General features: G+C 34.9%; 1 protein-coding gene and 1 non-coding gene across 3 annotated transcripts in view; both read right to left on the reverse strand.

The window, feature by feature from the left end:
- The window catches only part of LOC112053695 (uncharacterized), a 102,639-nt gene that overhangs the window by 29,218 nt on the left and 52,451 nt on the right, over positions 1-20,970 (reverse strand). For both annotated transcript variants that reach the window (XM_052881312.1, XM_052881311.1), the window contains exon 3: positions 13,363-13,443. The gene's annotated coding sequence lies outside the window, so the exon portion shown is untranslated. The remainder of the gene's footprint in view (positions 1-13,362; positions 13,444-20,970) is intronic.
- On the reverse strand, positions 717-920 carry LOC112057085 (small nucleolar RNA U3). Its single transcript, XR_002887651.2, has one exon. It is a non-coding gene; the product is annotated as a small nucleolar RNA U3 (small nucleolar RNA).

The following is a 20,970-nucleotide window of genomic DNA, read 5'->3' on the forward strand; positions in this document are numbered from 1 at the left end:
CCTAAACGCTAACTGCAAGCAGAGGCGTCCCAAGAACGTCCTTTACGATCCAGACGATGACATAACAACCGACAATGCTTCCCAGGCAACACAATCACAAGCTGCACAGCGTCTTCGCCGGCGAAGACGAGGTCCCCGATATCTAACGTCACCCGGACGTGGGTTTTCTAACTCACGATCTTGGGGGCGTCCGGACTGATTCACTCAGGTCACGGTTACCTCCTCCAGAATGGCCCTCTAAGCCGAGGTCCGAGTATCATAGGAGACGCCCTTAGAGAGCCGTTCCGTCCTCTATCTTTCTTTCAGCCTTCGGGCCACATCAGGCGATGCTTCTGCGCTCGCCCAACCCCCCCCCGGTGACGCCGTAGTGGTTCCGCAGGGAGCTATCGGCACCTACTCAGACAGAAAAAAAAAAAAAAAAATGAATTGAAAATTGAAATTGAGGAACCAACATAATATGTATTTGTTTTCAACAAACTTCCAAAACAGAAAATTAGAAATGCCATGTTTATGTTTATATAAACAAAAATTTATTTTTATCAGGTTTTTTAAAGAGAAGGTCACCAATACCCATAATCCGATGTGATGAGGATTTGAATTGAACTTTAATTTTGAAGTCAGCACCAGCAGTGCTTCTGCTACATGTTATATGATGTTACAATTAGAAATATAAACCATATCATCAGATGTTATAAATTAAAATGTGTTCAAAAATAGCCACTCAGAAAGCGACAGCATCCCACGCCCTGCCCTAGAAGGACCGGGTGAACGATCATCGAAGACTGATGACCTGAAGTCATCGTCCATCTCACGCTCAGGACACCGCGCCACATCTCATCAACATGGCTGGATAGGTCTCACATGTTGTGTGAGTCTCGCGAAGAGCTTACTATAGAAATGATCCTATGAAGTAAGGTCTTACCTACACCGCGTCGTAAGGAAGACGTCATTCATTGGGAAAAAATCTACGTAGCGCAATATCGTTTTGGTAAACATTTGATAACTGCCATCTTTTGGCAACTCATTGAACTAAATGGCAAAAGAAAAATAAGATATCGCTCGCACCATCAAATCACATAAATAATCAAAGCAAATTGCAGAAAATCAAAACTAGTACTTTATAAATTTGAAAGGCTATTGGAATAAATAATCAGGTAAATAGGAATGATCGATATAAATTGTACTTTGTTTTGTTGAAATGGAAAATAGACGTGTATATGTTACAGAGACATCTTGCGGCACATTAAGAAGTTTAATGTACTACATGAAGTACGAATATATACTATAGGTTCTATATCGCAGAGAATACCAGAACATAAACCAAATTATACCATTATTGATGCAACGGTCCTTATCTATGACATTAAATAAAATCAAATTCATTCTGATATTATGATGATTATGTTTTAAAATAGAACCTACGTACCTATCTATTTACATCTGATAAGTTCTTTGCCAAGCAGATAAATTAATATTAAAACACATACGAATGACTCTCTACAAACCAAACAGGCTTCTTTACTTTTTGTTCTTACATCAAAACGACTCGATCTTTTAAGTAGCTACTTAAAATCCATACATCACCCAAGGTTATGGAACGCGATCAAACGCTTGTCAAAGGAATTTGATCTTAATGCAATTAGTAATAGGAGATATTTAATTTGCGTAAGGTGCACGTGTAGGTGGTAATATGACGTAATTATGGTCGACCTCGTCGGTACATTTTTGGCTGGATCCGCTTTCACTTTTTGCGTCTGTTCTCAATGCCTGTTGTTTTGTCGTACTCAGCTTCTTATTGTTTTTACTTGTAACATGTTAGCTACTCTCAAAATTTACATCTTTTATCTAAAGAAAATCATTAGGTAATAGGTACGTAGGTAACTCTTTGTTTATTTTTGATTTCGACGCAAAGTCGTCTTCTGTTATATTTTATCCTTATTCCTTATGTTTTAATACTAGACAAAATAGAATAGAATAGAATAGAAATCATTTATTTGTTAACACAAATACTTGATTATGTAGACCTAAAAGAAAAATACAACAATAGGCATTTTCATTAAACCGATCTGTTTTATCAACATCCTCTGCCGGATCCAATTGTGATAGATTTTCTACGTTCACCCAATTAAGGCACGCGTTTTTTTAGATTTTTTCTTTCCTGTAGAGGAAAGGAATGATATTACTCCGAACAGCTTGATTGTAAAAATTGATATATCTAATTTGATTAACATAACCTATTTTCGAGAGAAATCCTCATGGATGCCTGGCAAGAAGGTTATATCGGATTTTAACCGACTTCCCCCACTTACCGATTCTTTGCCCGGTAAGTGAGTAAAGAAGGGAACGTTTCATAAGCTATGAAACGTAAACCGTAACCTAGACAAAACTCTTCATAAAAAAATAATTTGCAGGTGAAGGAAAAACATCGTGAAAAAACCTGTGAATTTAATTAATTCTCTATGTGTGTGAAGTTTGCCAATCCGCATTGGGCCAGCGTGGTGGACTGTTGGCTATTCTGAGAATAAACTCGACCTCAGCAGTGAGCCGAATATGGGTAGATAATGATGACACATTTGCCGCACACGAGATTTTTTAAACTGACTTCACGGCCCTGAGTTCTCGTTAAGAAGTTTAATTTTCTGAAAGCTATAGTGTTACATTAACTTATTCAGTTACTTCAATCGTACATTCCCAAAAACAAGGCAAACCTGCACCTAACCGACGTTTTTTATGACACACATTTCCTTTTCCTGTTACATTTGAAAGTTCACAAGAACTTTGGGCTTGTACCAGTATCTCTGATAAATCTAATAATCGTGAGTTTCGGACATCGTGATTATCTTGACTTCGTTTTTTATTACGCTATCAGACGTAATATTTTGATAGTCATTCAATTAACTCGGTACGTACCTACCTATACTATTAATCATTTTTTATTACTGTATCTACATCTATGTTATTAAAAAATGTAACGGAACTGTATCTATTATCTACATAATATTATCTCTAAACGATATAATATTTATATTTTTACTTAATATTATTACGTTTATTATAGCGTAAATCCTTCATTTTTTCTCTATACATTAACTTATTAAATCATATTTTAATAAAACTTAAGCAACTTGAAACACAAGGTTCTTAGGAAATCAAATAAAAGCTTGCAAAAAGAACTTCACAACAGCAAAAATAAGACCAAGATCGAATCGTTAACGTAAGGATTAAGGATGACATCATACCAAAACGTGATTTTGCATATCTTATTCAACTTTTATGTCATGAACTTTGGTAATATTAAAATTTATTGAATCCATACATTTTAAACGAAAACCGGATAATAATGCTATCATCATTTTTATAACTATTGTTTTGTTAAAACGAGATTGTATTTTAAAGAAAAATATAATGATGGATACACATTGAACCTTCTAGCAGATAGTAGAGCGTTTGATAGAGCTTATACCACTTAAAACATGAGGCTTAACCTATCTCTCAGGTGGACTGCCACAAGGCAACATCGTGGGTCATGTTTCTTTCGTGCCCTGTGAGATATTTCTCTGATTAGCATTTTCTCTTTAAAACAGGTGGGCTACCTAACAAATTCATCAATTATACTACTTAGTTACCTACTAAAAAAAATATGTGGAACGTTCATCATCATCATCATCATTGTCAGCCGATGGACGTCCACTGCTGGACATAGGCCTCTTGCATGGACTTCCAAACAAAACGGTCTCGAGCCGCCAGCATCCAGCGGCTCCCTGCAACCCGCTTGATGTCTTCGGTCCACCTAGTGGGGGGTCGACCAACACTGCGCTTTCCGGTGCGGGGTCGCCATTCCAGCACCTTGGGACCCCAACGTCCATCGGCTCTTCGAACTATGTGGCCTGCCCACTGCCACTTCAGCTTCGCGACTCGCTGAGCTATGTCAGTGACTTTAGTTTGTCTGCGGATCTCCTCATTTCTGATTCGATCACGCAAAAACGTGGAACGTTAGATAAAAGTTTTCAAAGATAAAAATGTTCTTCTTTACTTTATTAAGGTAGCTCCACTTAAACGTAATGTTTTAGAGAATAAATTGGATTTCAAAAAGATCTTTATCAATTTCTGAACGGAAGTTGATGAAACAAGTATGAAGATAAGTGAAAAACCATTGCCTCTATAACTTCGTAGAAGACATTCAGCAACTAGAGTCGTAAATGTTAAGGTTGTATGCTGTAATTTCGATAATAACTATCACACTGAAACCAAAGAATTTCGCAAAAAGTATACGTACAATCTGCTAGTTATTAAAGTAATCAACCTGAAAAGCCTCAAACATTGCTTATTCTTTTTACAGCACCTTTATCTCCCACAAGAAGATCGTTTAAGGCAATCAGTGTTTTCAAAATTGCCCCCCATTTTTAAGCATAAAAACATAATCGCGTTAGCATGGCGTGCATGCGGCGATATTTTGGTAATTCCATTATAATTGATTCCAACAGCTTTGAGGAAAAAGATCAATTTATAAAATGCATAGTATAGCATCAGATTTTGGGACCTGATTTCCGTTTGCGAATTCAAGGCCATAGAGTCAGTGTATTGCAAATCAGCTCGTGATTTTTTCGATTCAAGGTATTTTGTATGCACACAGGGCTTTTTTCATGTTTCATTATGTGTTTAATATTTTGAAGATTTGTGTAACGTTATGTTATTATCTTCTTTATTTATTTATTATGCTTTTTTAATTTTTAACAATTTTTATAAAATACAAATTACGTTATTGACCTTGGGGTATTTGTGTACCCAAGCAACCGATCGTCAGGGCTCCAATAAGTATTGTGAGGAAACTCCTCACAACAGTCGTTGTCCCAAGAATCACTGTTTCTCCGATCCTTGAACCAACAGTCCAGCGAATGCTTTTCGCTATAAAACCATTAACTGAACCGACTATTGGAAGAAAATACCCTTGGCTTGAAGTTGGTGGTGGTAATCTCGTGAGCAAGGTCCAAGTATTTTGATACTATTTCCTTTTCATTACGTTAAGTTTATGTTAAGAACTTCGATGTTAATAAAGTTCAATTCAAACACACAGTGAACGGCTTACTATTTGTGTCATGACCACACAAAGACAATGGCTGCCTATTCCAGTGGCCTGCAAACGCAATGGATTCAAATGTGCCGAGATATTAATTATTTGGAGTGCAGTGGAACCAGTCTTGGAACCAGTCCGATACGAGCTTGTGAGTGAGTTGCGACTTGATAGTGTTGCAAATAGCCACGCTTGCTCAATAAGGAACTGAGGGATAACGTCGCTATTAATTTTAACGTTGCCTTCTGGCTCATATAGTTTTAAATTTTATCCCGTTGAGGGTAGAATTGATCAAAATCCTTTCTTAATGGATGTCTACGTCATAACATCTACCTGCATGCCAATTTTCAGCCCGATCCATTCAGTGGTTTGGGCTATGCGTTGATAGATCACTATGTCAGTCAGTCACCTTTGAGTTTCATATATTTAGATAGCTGACCCGGTGGTTATTGACTAGGAATGTGTTTTTTTTTTGTTTTTTTAATATCTGTATTTTATTTTAGCTTAGCTTATTTGTAACTTAGCTTATTTATAAGTTTTACTGACTGAATAAAAATATTTTTCTGTCTTTCTTTCGATGTCAGCAGTAAAGAGCTGTATCCTAAATCCTTTAACACTTCTTTTAATTTATTGTAAATAATTAACATCTCCTTTCCATAATATTATATTCAATATTATTGTCTTGATTAAAATAATACTAGCGGACGCCCGCGACTTCGTTTGCGTGGAAATCAATGTAAACTTTCAATCCCTATTTCACCACTTTACAAGCTGAATTTTAAAAATTCTTGAATCACATTATACTTCGTATTTTTTAAGATTTATGAACAAATTTTCAAAACTGTATCTCTAAAAATAAAGGTCTTATCATACAAACTTTCAACCTCTATATCACGCCTTTTAATTTTATTTTAGGATCAAAAAGTACCCTGTATTTTGCTCCAAGGTTCCATTTACCATTATACGAAATTCATCTTGATCGGTTTAGCCGTTTAGGCGTGAAAAGGTAACAGACAGACTTACTTACTTTCGCATTTATAATATAAGTATAGATTTATAATATGTTTTATAATAAAGATGACGTGAGCAACTGCACTGAAATAATTGTCGGCATTTCTTTGTGATGATTTCATTAATTATTTAATTAACAAAGTCAATAAAAAGTTTGAAATAAAAGCAACACGAATCAAAACCAGACTTTTTACAAGTCTTCGTTGTTTTATTTCAACAGCAGCTGTAAAATGTTCAATGCGTATTTTTTACATCGTTTCTCCTTTTCATCCATGTCCCATTCATGCATTATTCAATACAAACTTTTATTCTCATTCACGTACACTGTAGTACTCTGTTTATTCAAGTTTCCAGCTCAATCTGTAGCTAGGTTAAAATAAATTTAAGATTTGTGTTTTATTTTTTTTATAGATATCCAAGTATCAAACAAAATCGAACGAGGAATCTAATGATAAGTAACGACGTTAAGATTTAATAAAAAGATAGGCTAGATTTCAACACTGTGGATTAATTGAAAGAAAAAAAAACAAATAAGGTTATAGAGCACGAGCCTTACGCCATGATGTCATTTTATCATGAGAAGAATAAACAAGAGATTTTAAAGTCATGTCTTTATAAAGGGTCATAAATTAAAAAAAACTTGTTTCAGTTTGTAATTAAATTTTTTTTTTTTTTGATTCTAGGTTTGATTAAACCTAGAATCTTTCAGTAGAGCTATTGAAGAGCAAATCGATAATAAGATAATACTTTTCTGAATCTCCCAAAAAAGGTATGATAAAAATTATTAGAATTAGAATCTTTCGGTAGACCTATTGAAGAGCAAATTGATAATAAGATAATACTTTTCTGAATCTCCCAAAAAAGGTATGATAAAAATTATTAGAATTAGAATCTTTCGGTAGACCTATTGAAGAGCAAATTGATAATAAGATAATACTTTTCTGAATCTCCCAAAAAAGGTATGATAAAAATTATTAGAATTAGAATCTTTCGGTAGACCTATTGAAGAGCAAATTGATAATAAGATAATACTTTTCTGAATCTCCCAAAAAAGGTATGATAAAAATTATTAGAATTAGAATCTTTCGGTAGAGCTATTGAAGAGCAAATTGATAATAAGATAGTACCTACCTATTTAGTTTTAATTTTGTTCTTAATTAATAATAGTTTACATTATTAAATGGTCGTTGGTTTACATAGGATGTTGAACTGTGTACGTGGCGGCACCTGAACTGGGTCCTAGCTGAAAATCAGTGCTGCATACTTTTTTTTTGGATAGGAAGTATGTAGCAAAATGCTGAGTTAGGGCCTTATTCTAGATTATGCCACATTTTGCAGGGCGTTCTTCTTTTATTGATCTAGCTATAAGCTATATATTTAGAATTTGATATTGTAATGTGTGGCACTGCCTAAAAATAAAGATATTTCTTTCTTCTTTCTTTACTTTTCCGAATCCCCCAAAAAAGGTATGATAAAAATTATTATGCGTTGTATTTTTGCATTGTGAATTAAAATGGCAAATAATTAAGCAGATCCTCCCCTTACATTTGTCCAGACCAGTTCCTGTGCCATTGAAGTGTCCATAACGAGGCGATCGAGATAGCCATATATTCCAGTACAGCTTGTTAAGCCTGCGCTAATTGGCCATGATTCCTGGAATTTGTAGGACATGCCCAAAAATATGTTATTCTAAACTTAAACATGGTATTGTTAAAAATATCTGCTTTTATTATGTAAATATGTATTATAATAATACAGAATTAGTGTGTTAGTGCTTTACTTAATTATGACGACATTAAAAAAGTATGTAAGTAAAACATTTGACACATTTGAGATGTTACAAGCTGGACATGCCATATTTTATTTTAGTTTTGCAATCAACCTATTTTGATAGGACTTTGAAAATAGGTAATTGAATTACTGTGGGAGGCAAGAAGCTTTCCCCCAATTTAATTTAATTTCTATTTAAAAATATTGTATTCTAACCATGTTTATTTTTACATAAAATCACTATAATTTAAAATTTAGATTACATAATTTAACATTAATTTGTAAAATTAAACATGGTTAGAATACAATATCTTTAAATTGGAATGAAATTAAACTAGATTAAAATTTAAATATATATGTACAAACTCTTTGCCTTTACTTTTACAGGACTTTTCCTAAAAATCATAAAATATGGACTCCCAACTTTGATATAAAATGAAAAACTCATCGTAATCTCGAAGAAGTAAAGTCGAGAACTAATATAAAATGTATTTAAGTCTTACACTGATATGTTAGACAAGTATCGCATGCGATATTTCATCCAGTAACATGCCAAAGGAGTTGTCATAGGCCGATAGGCGATAAAAGAGAATTGTTAAGTAACGCTAAAATATACAGCAGCTTTTTATAAACAACATTTTGAAGTAAACGTTCAATTTGAACAAACTTCTTTACACTCGCTTGACTTGAGGAGTAAGCCGGTAAATGCGTTACGAAAAGTGTAATCGACCGAGGCGAACGGACGTTGAGAGAGAGGTAAAGAAGTTTTACTTCGGTCGTGTGTTCGTTTTTAAAAGACGACACTCGCGATATTATGTATCTTTGACACAACTGTGTGATTGTAAAATTATGCACAGAGCCTGTTTGGCTTAGAATCAAATAGTTTCAGACCTAGTGGTCCAGTACTTTGGTAGAACGGAGTTACTTCTAGCGTATCTCTCTCGATGCTGCGTTGCTCTTAGCATTTCTCTGTTTGTAATATAAATATTGCAACATTGTAAGACAGTTAGTTATCAATATCTGCTATCTATTAGTCGTACTGTTCTAAAATTGTATTCACGTCAGTTATAACTGTGGTGTAACTTTATACGTGGTGCAGCTTTACAACTGATTTTCGTATCGTGTTGATTTGTAGGTATATTAGTGCATTTAATGCTTATTATTCTTAACCCACCCAGGTTTGTTTCAATCGCAAAAACGATCTACATGGTATTTTTTTAAAGACATATTAATCTCGACCTACTTATAGCCTTCCTCGATAAATGGGCTATCTAACACTGAAAGAATTTTTCAAATCGGACCAGTAGTTCCTGAGATTAGCGCGTTCAATCAATCAATCAAACAAACAAACTCTTCAGCTTTATTATATTAGTGTAGATGTGAAAAGGTGTCTGTCGGTCTGTCTATGTGTTTGTCTATTTTTCACGGCAAAACGGAGAACGACGAATTGACGTGATTTTTTATAGTGGCGATAGTTGAAAGGATGAAGAATAACATAGGCTACTTTTTATCTCTTCCTAACTCCCCACTTCCCTGAAACGGGAGGTGGAAGTTTGTATGGAGCATTTGTAGGGTAGGAGTAGGGTAGGTAGGGAACCCGAATTTTTCTGTTCTCACTTAACCTAACCTACCTTTAGATTTGACAAAATTATACTTATAATTAACATTTTAGTAATGAAAGAACAGTGTTCAAAATTAAGTGTTTATAAAATTAGTAGATAGGAAAGAAGCGTACATAAGTCAAAGTGAAGCTTACAATCACTAAACATTTTTACGATCACTCTATTACCGCCACCAATACCTTCTTTGTTGCGTGGCTGTTTACCTACCAGTAAACAGCCACGCAACAAAGAAGGTATTTAGCCATGCGTCAAGTATCGTACAGTGACAATACTGCACAAGAATGTATTAGCATTAGGTACGTATATAATGTCATGCGTACGCACGCACCCACTCGTGCGTGCGAATGAGGAAAGCCTGTATTTTTAACTATGCATGCATTTAGTGTGTGGTATTGCAAAGTATTTTTTTTTTTAACAGACGTCAAAAAATACGTTGGTTTTGTTTGGGGATGTGTTGTGGAGTGAATTTTTGTTTCTGTGTATTTTACAAGTTATTTTTTATTTCTATGAGTTGTTAAGATATTCATCTCTCAACCTACGTGCCAGGCTACATCAAAATTTGCCCCTATAAGGAAAAAAAAATACTTTGGTTAGTTGTTTTAATCGTATTCTTACGTAACTCTCTTGGGATTCTTTTTACAATTTCTTAATCTAAAACATATAAAATATTTTAATTAATGCTCTAAGTTTTGTACATATGTAAAATATATCTAAATACATAACATCGAATAAATCTAAGACATCTTAATATATACTAATGCATATAGGCACAGAAAGTATATGTGATAGAGGTAAAGTTTGTACTTTTGTAGGGGGATAATATCTGGATACGCTTAACCGATTTTAAAAATATTTTACAACTAAAAAGTCACGTTATTTGTGAGTATTATATGCTATATTTTATCCTGTATTTTCACGGGAACGGGAACTTGCCGAGCGTCTGCTATCTATAATATCAGTAAAGTTTATTTTACGTAGAAATTATTTTATAATTTTGTTACCTACCATAGATAACGTAGAGTATAATCCCTAACTGCACATAAATTCTTCATTGTCAGTAAATGCATCAATAAATACAGGGAAGATAAATGCCTGTCCACCGCTAAGTACTAAGACGCTCGTTTACATATAACGGTCTGAAGTTAGTTAGGTATCACATTTCTGAGACTAAATATAAAGGTTTTAACGTTCTATCTGACTATGTGAATGATGGAATGGTTTATTTTGTGGTTGGCATACAATTACTTGGATTACAATTATTTACAACGCGTGTTAATTACACTTTATATTTTTGACATAAAGCTAGCCGTCGCTTAGTGGCATCTTTATTTCCGTTACGGTTTGAATTCAAATTCAAAATTCAAATTCAAAATTCATTTATTTCAAGTAGGCTCAGTTTACAAGCACTTTTGACACGTCAGTTGACTATTTGTAAAGATTCTACCACCGGTTCGGAAGGCAGGTTCTGCTGAGAAGGTACCGGCAAGAAACTCAACAGTTGCTCTTTTGAAAAAGTCATACAGTATTACAATTTACATTTGATAACAATTAAATTACAATTTCTTATAGTTTTATTTCCTGTGTGAAGGTGGAAGCTGATCCAACGGCCTCCAAGCACCTTTGTCGTTAAGGAACTCATCAATAGTGTAGTAACCTCGACTAAGTAAATGTTTTTTAACACGTTGCTTAAAGTTGTGCATTGGCAAGTCCATCACAGTCTTGGGGATCTTGTTATAGAAGAGTACACCCGAACCCACAAAAGATTTTTTAACTCTTTGGAGACGATATGCAGAAATAACTAACTTATGCCCGTGTCTAGTAAGACGTGGGTTTAAATCTCCTTTTCGTTTGTACAAATTAATATTTTGTCTTACATAAACTATACTGTTATATATATACTGATGTGATCATTATAAAATTTTAGTTAACGTAATAAGCAACAGCCCTGCAAGACTTCATTGCAAATACATAAATCTGATCGTTGTCAGTAGGCTTATGGTGTGCAACACGAACAATTCCTAGATTAAAAGACATGTATCCATCTTTTAATGATTTTTATGAATATGCTACAAAACAAAATAATATATTTTGTACCATTTATTGAAGCCGCAGTGTCACTACTACTACTAATATTAAAAAGGCCCAATTGACTTCTTCGGAGTGACTCCAGTTTGGCGAATAACCCGAGAATGATCGGGTCGATGAAAATCGTCACCTAAAACATCGCCACAATAGAGATGATGACAGTTTTTTAAATTGTATATAAATTACGAGTACGCTTATAGTAAAGTAATTTTGTGAAAGGAAGAGGGTATCTGCGATCATTACTTTCGGAACTGCAGGGATTTAAAGGGTCAGATTTGCGGCGCTGCCGCAGATCCCTGAAAAACGCCCCATACAAAATGGCACGAACTAATGACGTCGTAGGCAATGTAATGATCGTTAGATTTGTATGTGCGTTTAAACAAAATTAGTAATATCTGTGTTATTTGTGCGTTTATGTTTATAGTTCATATATAAAAAAGTCACATTTAATGTAAGAAAGCTAAAACTGTATGAATTTTCGTCTAATTACGATAAAAGATTTTTAATAGATTTTGAAATTTTATAATCTCATTTATTTTACAAATATCCAGACAATCTTTCCTTTTTTATATAAATTAGTTAACATTGACCATATTTACCCGAATGTATCATAAAAATCAATATATTCAAACCAAGTCATCATCCCCATTTCAATAAAATTATTTTACTTGTTACCGTAATAAATAAAGCCCTAAGAGTTTTCAAATAAAATGATTATTTCTATAGGTGTTCGTCTATAACAATAACAGTACCTTTTTTTCTAAAAATAGCGATGTTTTCAAATAATTCATCTTCTGCAGAATCGTTTTTATGTTCAATGTTTTTATCGCTTAGGTATATTGAAAACGGCGTATTTGGACAAGAAAATAATTAATTTCATTCGTAAAAGTTAATGACCTAAGCTTGAGTTAGGTAAATCGCATAAGGTAAAGCTATCAATCGCGGCATGACCATAAAAACTACACGGTAAATTTTTAAGTTAATTTGAAAAACGACTATGTAAGTTTATTAATCTACACCTGACCAAAATCAGGATTGAAGACGCCACATTTTTTTTGTATTTTTTAAATAATAAATGATTTTTGCGTTTTATTTAATGTTTTTTATCTAACCAATGTTATGAACAGTCGGAAACCAAATCACGGCATCTCAGTGATAAGTCCTACTGAGGCTTTCTAGTTTTAAAGGCATTCTGTGTAAAGTATGTTTATGGAAGAACTGAGTTCCTTTCCACAAAAAGCCCAGGTTTTTTATATTACTCCGTTCAGCCTAAGCACGAATATCTTAGCATTCCATGGATTCACCGTGCAGGTACCGGGTCCATCGCGTGGTAGAGAGAAAAGCTCCAATTAAAGTCCAGGACTTGTGATTACTGGATGTAGGGTTAAGGAATTCCTTGACGATCGATCAACACTCTCTGCTCGTGTTGTTCTCCCTGCCTAACCAAATTTGGTAAGATCCTATTAGAGCAGCTTTGGATACACGTTCTAATATAGAACTAGCTGCACTTCTAGAGAGGCAGAGGTCTTTAAGCAAATTATAGAGACGGCGTACAGACTAACTACATAGCCATTTTTAGTTAATACATTTGTTAGGTCATAATATTTATTCACTTTTATATTGTGGTCTTTCGGAATGTTAGTCTCCCACGGCACAGTAAGCTCAACAAGTACTATACGCTTAGTTTGTTTGGAAAAAAGGAAAATGTCTGGTCTAGATCTCGAAATAGCGACGTCCTCTGGGATTTTTCTATTTTTTATCATTATGTTCTAATCCCTGAAACATTTTACATTTTTATTTTACCTGACAACACAGCTTGTCTATGAAAAATCAAGACGGCTGACACTTAAGGCGGGAACTCTTCGTCACATGGTCGTCTGAATTCTGTAACAAGAAAACTGTTGTTATATTTATGATCACTATCAACGCACAGCCCAAACCACTGGACGGATCGAGCTAAATTTGGCATGCAGGTAGATGTTATGACGTAGGCATCCGCTAAAAAAGGATTTTGATCAATTCTACCCCCAAGGGGATAAAATAGACGATGAAAGTTTGTATGAAACTTTGTTAATTTTGCGGCGATTTGGAATAAAAAAAAATTTGGAATTGAAAAACTGAATTCCACACGGACGAAATCGCGGGCGCCCGCTAGTATTAGTATATAGATCACAGTGTCTACGATGAATTTTAAACACCTATATAGCTACCTACACAATTTAAAGCAGACGAAGTCTCAAAATCTAGTCAAACAGACAGCACCGTTACAGTTTTATTAAAGCCTTAAATAATAAAAAAGATACAAAAGAGTAATCAAAGAAGCCATCAATCATTTTTCACATTACCGACTAGATCAGTACCGGAAAGTGGTAATCAACGTAGAGCAAAAAACGCCATACAATATTGACTCGAGATGTAAATCATCGATGTAAATGCTATAGTGAGTCAACGATTGTCATTCCATGCATCATCGCATACAATAGCCGCCGTGAGCATCGGTCAGTACTTAGAAATGTCTTTCTGCTTAGTTAATAAGTATGCACGGTTAGTATAGGCACATGGACAAGAAGGGTGCAATCACTGCATCTCATGTAACTAATAATACTCGTACTAAACTCGTAAATGCACTGCATAGATAGATAGATAGATTTTTAACAGACTCAGAGGTGATTACAAAAATAAGAAAACTAATGTCGAACAAAGGTCATTCACAACACTTGTCAGGACAACTTTATTAACAAATGAAACTGTAACCAAAATAAGACCCTAGAATGGCAGAGAATGACCTTGAGTGAAGTCACGCACTTGTGAACGTTGTGTATAAGCATATTTGTAGGCAAAACAATTTGCTACAAATCATGTTTGACATTTTTTTGTAAGACGCATAGTTTCCAAGATATCGCAAAAAAAAGTGTTTTCGTCCCATTTTCAAGATGGCGGCCGCGGGACAAGGATGGCGACCCCACAAACTTGAGGTTAAGCTTGACCCCCTACACTTGACTTGTTCTATTGACCCCATACATTTCCCAAAAATATTGCAAAATATGTATGTAACATTAAAAAAACATACATACATACAGCCGAACGTAGAACCTCCTCCTTTTTGGAAGTTAAAAAGTTAAGTTTGGTTAAAATGCTCATGTAACATTTCAATGGACTATTCATCATGTTTCGACTACCCGTAGTAACTCAAGTAGGTACCTACTCCTTTTGGCATCACATTTCGACAAAGTAAAGTTATGGGAATTTAGAATGACGCGTACGTACATGACAAAATAACACACCTGTTGAATATTAAAAAGGATTGACGAGTTTCTCCGAAATAAAAACATTACGATTTTTTTATACAAACATCGGCTCAGGGTTCTAAGTTTTTACGATTAAGCAGATATTTTAATATGTATGTTTTATATGTATGCATTATATTATTTACAAGGGTCACAACCTTAATTTGTTTCAATCCACACAAATACTGATGACTATAGATACCCCATAAAAAAATATCGTCATAGGCCCGACACGCACTTGGCCGATTTTTAATATTTTTATTGGAGTTTACTCCATAATAATCGATTTTTCATATATAGCTCGCGGTAAAAAAAAATATAGGCAGTAAAATTCGATGAACGGAAGAACGCGCTAGAGCCTGCCGCCTGCTGCTCCTCGGTTGCGCACCTTTCACTTTTCAGGCGTCGGTATTGATATGTTTATAGTATATGCTGCGGGGCAACATACACCTATTTAGACAGTCGATCTATAAGAGCAAACTCCATTCGTGCGTCGGACAAACACTTTTTTTTCTTTTTGTATTTTGTGTGGAAAAGCAGTCTTCTTCTTCTTTACAAATCAAACATCACATCACATCACACCGACAAAACACTAACATTGAATGTCATCGGCATTAGATGTCTTTCTCAAGTTCATGTAGCACGCATGAGTAAATGTAGGAAGATGTACAATGTACGTGCCAACCCAGTTGATAAGAAGGCGACACCGGAGCCAGCCTTGCAACACATTCCTCATGGAAACCTAGGACCCCATTCAACCGTGTCTTCATACGAATATTATGGAACCTAGACCAAGGACCAAGGATAACCGCAGTTTGCGACCATTTTTTAATTATTTTATTACTTAACTAGCTAACGCCGCGCGGTTGCACCCGCGTGGTTCCCGTTCCCGTAGGAATATGGAGATAATATATAGCATAGCCTTCCTCGATAAATGGGCTATCTAACACTGAAAGAATTTTTCGAATCGGACCAGTAGTTTTGTCAATGCTAGAGGCCCTGGCGTTTTCAAAAATGCTTGTAAAATAAGAAATGTTTGACGTAATTTGCTCGACAAATTTTTTTTTTTGATTTTTTTTTTGTTTTTGGTTTGGTTCTTAATCATGAACATGTTCTGCAACTCACGGCAATCGAAACTATTTGAAATAAACGTTATTGAATTTGAATGTGCAAAAAAATCAAGCTATAACTGGCGGCTATAACAAAGATCGTATAAGACGCTTACGCGCCGGCAAAATTCCGACACTTTTTTCTCACTCGTGTGTAAATAGACGATGGAATAACGCTTTTTGTGTATCCTTTAAACCCTTGGTCGTTTTGTTTTATGCTACCAAGGTCGTGGTGATCGGACTGGTTTACAGGTTGCATTATTAACGCTTTAAAAAAAAGTTGGATAAGGTTGGATAAACCAGTTTAAAGTGGGTAAAAATATAAAAATACCTAGTGCTATAGCTATAAATATTATAGAAATAATGGACGCCCGATAGTTCGTGCGCTTGGATTTGCACGAGAGTTTTTTTAACGTCTGTTAAAAAAACGTTCAAATATTGTATGAAGTTAAATGAACATCTACTTCCGACGCCCAAAATTGGAATAAAAGAGTCGTGTTTTACAAACGTTGTCGTGTGAACATTTTTGAGTGCATTTGTTGTATTTGAACGCTATTTTAACGTCCGTTAAAAAAACTCTCGTGCGAATGGGGGCTAAGTATGTATTTGTAGGTAATTTGTAGAAGCTAGCACTTGCTCCTCATAAGCACACTTTTATTATCAAATAGCGGACGCCCGCGACTCCGTTCGCGTGAAATGTTTTATAAATCACATCCCACGTGATTTTTTCGGGATAAAAAGTAACCTATGATATATAATCTCGAGTTAAATCTATTTTCATTCCAAATTTCAGCCAAAGTTTGCAAGCTGCAGCGTAAAGGGGAAACAAACATACTTTGACAGAAACTTTCGCCTTTATAATAATAGTATGATGTTATTAACAATATCTGATGTCAAGTAACAACAATTTCAAAACTTATGTTCAGTGTGCCTAGTAGAAGTTTTCAATATTTTCATACTGTCAGTATCGCGTAGACGTAAACGCGAATTTATATGGAATTTAAACAGTTGTGCAGTAGTAGTAGCCGCTGTTTCAATTCCTTAGAAATTCGCGTTTACGTTACCGCGATAGTAACAGTATCAAACTGCCACTAGGCCCTCTGTTGCGTGTTTTACTGTTTTGAGTTTTTGCAAGGTTGTCTTGGATTTTTCTTATAAGAAAATTCTCAGGTATATGCAGATTTTTTAGACACGTGATGTTTAATTTCTTAAATTGCACTTAATAGAGAAGTTGGAGGTGCATGCCCCGGACCGGATTATAACCTACGCCCTCCGGAATCGGAGGAAGATGTCATATCCACTCAACTATCACGGCTCTCGAAGATAGATAGACATTTATAATATTAGAACTTTGTAAATATTATTTACAAAGTTCTAATATATATAGTATAAACTCATTACTTTAAAGTGAGTGATGCATGCAAGGGACAGAATGTTTACAGAAATTTTAAAAACCCAAGCCATACATTGTAACTAAGTACATAATATTTTTAATAAGAAACATTTGAACCGACTTCAAAGATGCATTTTTTTTAAAGAATATTTGCCATATCTTTTATAATATGACCAATATTCCCATTCTCCTCCAACTAGTCGGGAAAGACTGCTAAGAGTAGATACGATAATACACAAACATGACTATCGAACCACCACCCTTCGGTGGTGAGTCCAACCGCTCTTACCGTTGAGCTATTGAGTCTTTTTGCATTACTCTAAAGCGAGAAATAATATCGTAATATGCCTTCTATTAATCGATTTGAAGGCGGATGCCAAATGGGCTCTGAAGTTTATTTTGTTTTTGTTAAAGAGATTTTACTTTTCTGTTTTTATCGTGTACTAGTATAGTGACCATAAACGCCACAGTTTGGGCAATTTCGGCAAAAAAAAACACAAAATTACTGAACCGATTTTCGTGAAATTTACTTAAATGGGACCATTCTTAAAGATACATTCTACCAAACAACATATTTTTTAAAGTTAGTTAATAAATGACGAATTTAACAAACATTAAAAAAAAACATATTTGTTTTTTTTGAACTGAGAACCTCTTCCTTATTTTTGAAGTAGGGTTTACAGAACTTAAGACTAGGATTTGGGCAGAACGTTAGGTATATGATAAAGTTAGAGAGTTGGTAAGAGCGTGTAAAGTTAAAAGCTTTGGCTCTCCACGACACTAAATGGATTGAAGTAGGGTTTATAGAGAACTTAAGACTACGATTCACGCAGAACGTTATATGATAAAGTTAGAGAGTTGGTAAGGGCGTGTAAAGCTAACAGCGTTGACTCTCTATAAGACTAAATGGTTCTTAACAATCACAAGTGCGGCTCTTGCGGTAGTCTGCGATTACTCAAGTCTTATAAATAGGAGATACCCGCTGAGCGTTGATATATTCGCCGTGGTCATGCGAACGGGCACAGGGATTAATTGTGAAATATTAAATGCTTAAATGAAATATAATAGTGAGGGTTGTGAGAAATGGCTACGCGTACATACATGCGCAGGTGATAATAATAATTTGTGATCGCTTGGGTAGTGGTAAAAATCTTAACAGAGTAGGTACCTATTGCATCTACTTTAGCTAATGATCCTGAATGAAAAGTCCTAGATTCGAACTCAGGGTCTGGCTTTTGAAAATTAGAGATGAAACAGCTGCCTCCTTGATCTAGTACCTTGGCTACTAATCATAAATTCCTAGGTTCGAGTCTTAGCATCGACTGTTTTTTTCTGTCTAAATCGCAGCCCGGTATAAAATTATTGGTGATAAGATTCCCGTGCCACGGATGGCACTGACAGTCATTTATAATAAACATTTGATAGTGTTACAAATTCAAACCTTGGCCTCTAGCCATGTTACGATTCTCTTTCTACAAACGCATAAAAAACAAAAATGAATATATGGGAACGACTTACCTAACAGATAAGTTGACCACGTAATCTATCGATAACGAATGTCATCCCCATACGTTTATTAGCTTTCGAAGCGAGCTTGTAGAAAGAGAATTGTGTAACCCGGCTACAAGCCCTTAACCTTAAGCCCGCCAACTCACATTGGAGTGTAGTGGTGGTTCGAATTTCCTAATTCTTTCTTTAACTCTTTTGTACTCTCTCTTCATTATAACCCTTCATTCAGTCGGGTAAAATAGACTGATATTGGTGATTGAATATCAAAAGAACTTAGTGGTAATCGGCACTAAAGTGAATCAAGTTAACTATTGCTGAAACCTCCTACCTTATACGTTCATACGTTAGTTTCACACATACAAAAACTGGTCGAGATGGACTTCCATATACAGTATCGTGTTATGTCGATGTATGTCAGTATGCAAGCGCGAACACGCACCGGCTATGATGAAATTTATTGCGACTAAATCCTTTTCAAAAGCCTAAGCCTACAAAACAATTATCTTACAAGTTTTACAAGAGATGTGATAGCCCAGTGAATATGACCTCTGCCTTCGATTCAGAGGGTGTAGGTTTGAATCCGGTCCGGGGCATGCACCTCCAACTTTTCAGCTATATACATTTTAAGAAATTAAATATCACGTATCTCAAACGGTGAAGGAAGGAAGGAAAACATCGTGAGGGACCTACATACCAGAGAATTTTCTCAGGCAATTTGCTTTGACGTTTCATAATGGATTATGAACTCAAGTGGGAGAAAGAAAACCGAAAGGGGTGTGGATTTTCATCCTCCTCCTAGTTAGCCCGCTTCCATTTTAGATTGCTTCATCACTTACCATCTGGTGAGATTGTAGCCAAGGGCTAACTTGTAAAGAATAAAAAAAAAATTAAATATCCCGTATCTCAAACGGTAAAGGAAGGAAGGAAAACATCGTCTTGTATGAGACGTCTTGTATATATATTTATATAGTTTTGGAAACAATACACATAGGAGTACAAGGAGTCCCATAAATAGTGGAATGAAAACTTGGTAGACCAAGTTAGGTAGTTACTTGACTATTTTTTGGTGGGAGGCTTCGGCCGTGGCTAGTTACCACCCTACCAGCAAAAACGTACCGCAAAATTGGTACGGTGCCGTTTAGAAACCGAAAGGAATGTGGATTTTCATCCTCCTAACAAGTTAGCCCGCTTCCATCTTAAACTGCATCATCACTTACCATCAGGTGAGTAGTCAAGGGCTAACTTGTAAAGAATAAAAAAAAATAGTAAACTGGTATTGTCCCTAAAGACAAAGTACAAGGTCATGTAAATCCATCATGATGCGACGTCCACAGGAAGTTGGCTGAGTCACGCGGCGCCGGCGACATACGAGTATCAACATAACTGAGAACTATTTGCGGTTTATTTTATTACTAATCCTATAGCGGATACAAAAACTATGTACATCTAAGAGTGACAAACTTCTGTTCTAAGAAAATTGTGACGATCTTTTAAAGTTATTCTCATAATGTTTTATACCACTATTCGATGAAAAATATGTCAATAAGCAAGATTTTGGCAATAACCTTTGCATGCTAATTCTTAGTTTAAATTATTAAATTTTTAATATGTTTGTATTTTTTGTACAATAAAGCATTTCTTGTTCTTCTTTCATTATTTCTATAAATTATTTAACCATGAAATTCTTAAAAACTATTTAATTTGCCAAGCAGCATCGTTGTGCTCCGATTGAAATGGCTCTCGATTTTGGTTTTTGAAGTTGCTAGTGCATTTTGAAATAAAAATATTTTTAAGTATAATTTTAAGATTTTAAATTATATTAAGCCTTTTTTTATAACACAAATCTTCAGATCTGAGATTAAAACGTGTAGCCTCGCGTAAATATTTTTAGGTCAAGTTTAGACGGCAGGAATTGTGATTTCCTTTAAAATACGCATAATGTTTACCTAATTATTATTTATTTAAGATTTAATTGTGTGTTATCTACAATATAATATGTTAATACATAATTACATATTCCGGTTTACTTCTGTTGATCGTTTCAAATAGATATTTTCCTTGTTTATTAAAAGCACTTGTGGAAAATCATAATTTTCGACGATCTATGCAATAA

The sequence above is a fragment of the Bicyclus anynana genome, chromosome 4 (assembly GCF_947172395.1).
Source record: "Bicyclus anynana chromosome 4, ilBicAnyn1.1, whole genome shotgun sequence".
Lineage (NCBI taxonomy): Eukaryota > Metazoa > Arthropoda > Insecta > Lepidoptera > Nymphalidae > Bicyclus > Bicyclus anynana.